This window comes from Anoplopoma fimbria, chromosome 13 (assembly GCF_027596085.1).
Source record: "Anoplopoma fimbria isolate UVic2021 breed Golden Eagle Sablefish chromosome 13, Afim_UVic_2022, whole genome shotgun sequence".
Classification (NCBI taxonomy): Eukaryota; Metazoa; Chordata; class Actinopteri; order Perciformes; family Anoplopomatidae; genus Anoplopoma; species Anoplopoma fimbria.
Genome location: NC_072461.1, coordinates 12,501 through 20,000, shown reverse-complemented (window position 1 = coordinate 20,000; position 7,500 = coordinate 12,501).

Genomic DNA, 7,500 nt, shown 5'->3' with positions numbered 1-7,500 from the left:
TAACTTTTTTTCTGAAGGTGGTAGAGACTTGGAAGTGGTCTCCGTGTCCACTAATTCGGCCAAGTCCGATCGAATGGTACCAACCCCGACTCTCTAGGACCTTGGGAATGGTTCGAAACCCAAGAAAATATTGGTTTTTCGTGAATAACTTTTTTTCATGAAGGTCCTACCGTCTTGTAAGTGGTCTGTACTCCCACTAATGACTCCACCGCGGATCGATTGGTACCATCCGCGAGTCTCTAGGTCCTTCCTTTGATGTAGCTGCCATTGACTCGCTAGGGTTAGGGTTAGGGTTAGGATAGGATAAGGGATGAAAACCACAGATTCTTGATCCTTTTTGAAAATACACCCTCTTCCGAATGTGGTAGAGCCTTGGAAACGGTCTCCGCCCCCACTAATTAGGCCAAGCCCGATCGAATGGTACCGACCCCGAGTCTGTAGGACTTTGGGAAGGGGGTGAAACGGGCAAAAAATGAAAAAGGATCAAGACGCCTTTTTGAATAACATTTTTTCTGAAGATCCTACAAACTTTTTTCTAACGTACATCTATAGTAAGTAGGGCACGGCCTTTCCAATGGTACTAACCCCGAGTCTCTAGGTCCTTCCTGTGATATAGCTGCCATAGACTCCCCATGTTAATTTTTTCCGAAAATTTGCCTAAGTGTTTTTTCGGTAGAGGGTTAGGGTTAGGGTTAGGGTTAGGGTTAGGGTTTAGGGTTAGGGTTAGGGTTAGGGTTAGGATAAGGGATGAAAACCACAGATTCTTGATCCTTTTTGAAAATACACCCTCTTCCGAATGGGTTAGGGTTAGGGTTAGGGTTAGGGTTAGGGTTAGGGTTAGGATAAGGGATGAAAACCACAGATTCTTGATCCTTTTTGAAAATACACCCTCTTCCGAATGTGGTAGAGCCTTGGAAACGGTCTCCGCCCCACTAATTAGGCCAAGCCCGATCGAATGGTACCGACCCCGAGTCTGTAGGACTTTGGGAAGGGGGTGAAACGGGCAAAAAATGAAAAAGGATCAAGACGCCTTTTTGAATAACATTTTTTCTGAAGATCCTACAAACTTTTTTTTTTCTAACGTACATCTATAGTAAGGGTTAGGGTTAGGGTTAGGGTTAGGGTTAGGGTTAGGAATAGGGATGAAAACCACGATTACACATGAGAGGATTACATATTCTTGAATAACTTTTTTTCTGAAGGTGGTAGAGACTTGGAAGTGGTCTCCGTGTCCACTAATTCGGCCAAGTCCGATCGAATGGTACCAACCCCGACTCTCTAGGACCTTGGGAATGGTTAGAAACCCAAGAAAATATTGGTTTTTCGTGAATAACTTTTTTCATGAAGGTCCTACCGTCTTGTAAGTGGTCTGTACTCCCACTAATGACTCCACCGCGGATCGATTGGTACCATCCGCGAGTCTCTAGGTCCTTCCTTTGATGTAGCTGCCATTGACTCGCTAGGGTTAGGGTTAGGGTTAGGATAGGATAAGGGATGAAAACCACAGATTCTTGATCCTTTTTGAAAATACACCCTCTTCCGAATGTGGTAGAGCCTTGGAAACGGTCTCCGCCCCACTAATTAGGCCAAGCCCGATCGAATGGTACCGACCCCGAGTCTGTAGGACTTTGGGAAGGGGTGAAACGGGCAAAAAATGAAAAAGGATCAAGACGCCTTTTTGAATAACATTTTTTCTGAAGATCCTACAAACTTTTTTCTAACGTACATCTATAGTAAGTAGGGCACGGCCTTTCCAATGGTACTAACCCCGAGTCTCTAGGTCCTTCCTGTGATATAGCTGCCATAGACTCCCCATGTTAATTTTTTCCGAAAATTTGCCTAAGTGTTTTTTCGGTAGAGGGTTAGGGTTAGGGTTAGGGTTAGGGTTAGTGTTAGGGTTAGGGTTAGGAATAGGGATAGGGTTAGGGTTAGGGTTAGGGTTAGGGTTAGGGTTTAGGGTTAGGGTTAGGGTTAGGGTTAGGATAAGGGATGAAAACCACAGATTCTTGATCCTTTTTGAAAATACACCCTCTTCCGAATGGGTTGGGTTAGGGTTAGGGTTAGGGTTAGGGTTAGGATAAGGGATGAAAACCACAGATTCTTGATCCTTTTTGAAAATACACCCTCTTCCGAATGTGGTAGAGCCTTGGAAACGGTCTCCGCCCCCACTAATTAGGCCAAGCCCGATCGAATGGTACCGACCCCGAGTCTGTAGGACTTTGGGAAGGGGGTGAAACGGGCAAAAAATGAAAAAGGATCAAGACGCCTTTTTGAATAACATTTTTTCTGAAGATCCTACAAACTTTTTTCTAACGTACATCTATAGTAAGGGTTAGGGTTAGGGTTAGGGTTAGGGTTAGGGTTAGGTTAGGAATAGGGATGAAAACCACGATTACACATGAGAGGATTACATATTCTTGAATAACTTTTTTTCTGAAGGTGGTAGAGACTTGGAAGTGGTCTCCGTGTCCACTAATTCGGCCAAGTCCGATCGAATGGTACCAACCCCGACTCTCTAGGACCTTGGGAATGGTTCGAAACCCAAGAAAATATTGGTTTTTCGTGAATAACTTTTTTTCATGAAGGTCCTACCGTCTTGTAAGTGGTCTGTACTCCCACTAATGACTCCACCGCGGATCGATTGGTACCATCCGCGAGTCTCTAGGTCCTTCCTTTGATGTAGCTGCCATTGACTCGCTAGGGTTAGGGTTAGGGTTAGGATAGGATAAGGGATGAAAACCACAGATTCTTGATCCTTTTTGAAAATACACCCTCTTCCGAATGTGGTAGAGCCTTGGAAACGGTCTCCGCCCCCACTAATTAGGCCAAGCCCGATCGAATGGTACCGACCCCGAGTCTGTAGGACTTTGGGAAGGGGGTGAAACGGGCAAAAAATGAAAAAGGATCAAGACGCCTTTTTGAATAACATTTTTTCTGAAGATCCTACAAACTTTTTCTAACGTACATCTATAGTAAGTAGGGCACGGCCTTTCCAATGGTACTAACCCCGAGTCTCTAGGTCCTTCCTGTGATATAGCTGCCATAGACTCCCCATGTTAATTTTTTCCGAAAATTTGCCTAAGTGTTTTTTCGGTAGAGGGTTAGGGTTAGGGTTAGGGTTAGGGTTAGGTTAGGGTTAGGTTAGGAATAGGGTTAGGGTTAGGGTTAGGGTTAGGGTTAGGGTTTAGGGTTAGGGTTAGGGTTAGGGTTAGGATAAGGGATGAAAACCACAGATTCTTGATCCTTTTTGAAAATACTACCCTCTTCCGAATGGGTTAGGGTTAGGGTTAGGGTTAGGGTTAGGGTTAGGATAAGGGATGAAAACCACAGATTCTTGATCCTTTTTGAAAATACACCCTCTTCCGAATGTGGTAGAGCCTTGGAAACGGTCTCCGCCCCACTAATTAGGCCAAGCCCGATCGAATGGTACCGACCCGAGTCTGTAGGACTTTGGGAAGGGGTGAAACGGGCAAAAAATGAAAAAGGATCAAGACGCCTTTTTGAATAACATTTTTTCTGAAGATCCTACAAACTTTTTTTCTAACGTACATCTATAGTAAGGGTTAGGGTTAGGGTTAGGGTTAGGGTTAGGGTTAGGAATAGGGATGAAAACCACGATTACACATGAGAGGATTACATATTCTTGAATAACTTTTTTTCTGAAGGTGGTAGAGACTTGGAAGTGGTCTCCGTGTCCACTAATTCGGCCAAGTCCGATCGAATGGTACCAACCCCGACTCTCTAGGACCTTGGGAATGGTTAGAAACCCAAGAAAATATTGGTTTTTCGTGAATAACTTTTTTCATGAAGGTCCTACCGTCTTGTAAGTGGTCTGTACTCCCACTAATGACTCCACCGCGGATCGATTGGTACCATCCGCGAGTCTCTAGGTCCTTCCTTTGATGTAGCTGCCATTGACTCGCTAGGGTTAGGGTTAGGGTTAGGATAGGATAAGGGATGAAAACCACAGATTCTTGATCCTTTTTGAAAATACACCCTCTTCCGAATGTGGTAGAGCCTTGGAAACGGTCTCCGCCCCACTAATTAGGCCAAGCCCGATCGAATGGTACCGACCCCGAGTCTGTAGGACTTTGGGAAGGGGGTGAAACGGGCAAAAAATGAAAAAGGATCAAGACGCCTTTTTGAATAACATTTTTTCTGAAGATCCTACAAACTTTTTTCTAACGTACATCTATAGTAAGTAGGGCACGGCCTTTCCAATGGTACTAACCCCGAGTCTCTAGGTCCTTCCTGTGATATAGCTGCCATAGACTCCCCATGTTAATTTTTTCCGAAAATTTGCCTAAGTGTTTTTCGGTAGAGGGTTAGGGTTAGGGTTAGGGGTTAGGGTTAGGGTTTAGGGTTAGGGTTAGGGTTAGGGTTAGGATAAGGGATGAAAACCACAGATTCTTGATCCTTTTTGAAAATACACCCTCTTCCGAATGGGTTAGGTTAGGGTTAGGGTTAGGGTTAGGGTTAGGTTAGGATAAGGGATGAAAACCACAGATTCTTGATCCTTTTTGAAAATACACCCTCTTCCGAATGTGGTAGAGCCTTGGAAACGGTCTCCGCCCCACTAATTAGGCCAAGCCCGATCGAATGGTACCGAGTTCCCGAGTCTGTAGGACTTTGGGAAGGGGTGAAACGGGCAAAAAATGAAAAAGGATCAAGACGCCTTTTTGAATAACATTTTTTCTGAAGATCCTACAAACTTTTTCTAACGTACATCTATAGTAAGGGTTAGGGTTAGGGTTAGGGTTAGGGTTAGGGTTAGGAATAGGGATGAAAACCACGATTACACATGAGAGGATTACATATTCTTGAATAAGTGTTTTTTCTGAAGGTGGTAGAGACTTGGAAGTGGTCTCCGTGTCCACTAATTCGGCCAAGTCCGATCGAATGGTACCAACCCGACTCTCTAGGACCTTGGGAATGGTTCGAAACCCAAGAAAATATTGGTTTTTCGTGAATAACTTTTTTCATGAAGGTCCTACCGTCTTGTAAGTGGTCTGTACTCCCACTAATGACTCCACCGCGGATCGATTGGTACCATCCGCGAGTCTCTAGGTCCTTCCTTTGATGTAGCTGCCATTGACTCGCTAGGGTTAGGGTTAGGGTTAGGATAGGATAAGGGATGAAAACCACAGATTCTTGATCCTTTTTGAAAATACACCCTCTTCCGAATGTGGTAGAGCCTTGGAAACGGTCTCCGCCCCCACTAATTAGGCCAAGCCCGATCGAATGGTACCGACCCCGAGTCTGTAGGACTTTGGGAAGGGGGTGAAACGGGCAAAAAATGAAAAAGGATCAAGACGCCTTTTTGAATAACATTTTTTCTGAAGATCCTACAAACTTTTTTCTAACGTACATCTATAGTAAGTAGGGCACGGCCTTTCCAATGGTACTAACCCCGAGTCTCTAGGTCCTTCCTGTGATATAGCTGCCATAGACTCCCCATGTTAATTTTTTTCCGAAAATTTGCCTAAGTGTTTTTTCGGTAGAGGGTTAGGGTTAGGGTTAGGGTTAGGGTTAGTGTTAGGGTTAGGGTTAGGGTTAGGGTTAGGGTTAGGGTTAGGGTTAGGGTTAGGGTTAGGGTTTAGGGTTAGGGTTAGGGTTAGGGTTAGGATAAGGGATGAAAACCACAGATTCTTGATCCTTTTTGAAAATACACCCTCTTCCGAATGGGTTAGGGTTAGGGTTAGGGTTAGGGTTAGGGTTAGGGTTAGGATAAGGGATGAAAACCACAGATTCTTGATCCTTTTTGAAAATACACCCTCTTCCGAATGTGGTAGAGCCTTGGAAACGGTCTCCGCCCCACTAATTAGGCCAAGCCCGATCGAATGGTACCGACCCCGAGTCTGTAGGACTTTGGGAAGGGGTGAAACGGGCAAAAAATGAAAAAGGATCAAGACGCCTTTTTGAATAACATTTTTTCTGAAGATCCTACAAACTTTTTTCTAACGTACATCTATAGTAAGGGTTAGGGTTAGGGTTAGGGTTAGGGTTAGGGTTAGGAATAGGGATGAAAACCACGATTACACATGAGAGGATTACATATTCTTGAATAACTTTTTTTCTGAAGGTGGTAGAGACTTGGAAGTGGTCTCCGTGTCCACTAATTCGGCCAAGTCCGATCGAATGGTACCAACCCCGACTCTCTAGGACCTTGGGAATGGTTCGAAACCCAAGAAAATATTGGTTTTTCGTGAATAACTTTTTTCATGAAGGTCCTACCGTCTTGTAAGTGGTCTGTTCCCACTAATGACTCCACCGCGGATCGATTGGTACCATCCGCGAGTCTCTAGGTCCTTCCTTTGATGTAGCTGCCATTGGTTAGGGTTAGGGTTAGGGTTAGGGTTAGGATAGGATAAGGGATGAAAACCACAGATTCTTGATCCTTTTTGAAAATACACCCTCTTCCGAATGTGGTAGAGCCTTGGAAACGGTCTCCGCCCCCACTAATTAGGCCAAGCCCGATCGAATGGTACCGACCCCGAGTCTGTAGGACTTTGGGAAGGGGGTGAAACGGGCAAAAAATGAAAAAGGATCAAGACGCCTTTTTGAATAACATTTTTTCTGAAGATCCTACAAACTTTTTCTAACGTACATCTATAGTAAGTAGGGCACGGCCTTTCCAATGGTACTAACCCCGAGTCTCTAGGTCCTTCCTGTGATATAGCTGCCATAGACTCCCATGTTAATTTTTTCCGAAAATTTGCCTAAGTGTTTTTTCGGTAGAGGGTTAGGGTTAGGGTTAGGGTTAGGGTTAGTGTTAGGGTTAGGGTTAGGAATAGGGATAGGGTTAGGGTTAGGGTTAGGGTTAGGGTTAGGGTTTAGGGTTAGGGTTAGGGGGTTAGGGTTAGGATAAGGGATGAAAACCACAGATTCTTGATCCTTTTTGAAAATACACCCTCTTCCGAATGGGTTAGGGTTAGGGTTAGGGTTAGGTTAGGATAAGGGATGAAAACCACAGATTCTTGATCCTTTTTGAAAATACACCCTCTTCCGAATGTGGTAGAATATTTGGAAACGGTCTCCGCCCCCACTAATTAGGCCAAGCCCGATCGAATGGTACCGACCCCGAGTCTGTAGGACTTTGGGAAGGGGTGAAACGGGCAAAAAATGAAAAAGGATCAAGACGCCTTTTTGAATAACATTTTTTCTGAAGATCCTACAAACTTTTTTCTAACGTACATCTATAGTAAGGGTTAGGGTTAGGGTTAGGGTTAGGGTTAGGGTTAGGAATAGGGATGAAAACCACGATTACACATGAGAGGATTACATATTCTTGAATAACTTTTTTTCTGAAGGTGGTAGAGACTTGGAAGTGGTCTCCGTGTCCACTAATTCGGCCAAGTCCGATCGAATGGTACCAACCCCGACTCTCTAGGACCTTGGGAATGGTTCGAAACCCAAGAAAATATTGGTTTTTCAAGACGCCTTTTTTGAATAACTTTTTTCATGAAGGTCCTACCGTCTTGTAAGTGGTCTGTACTCCCA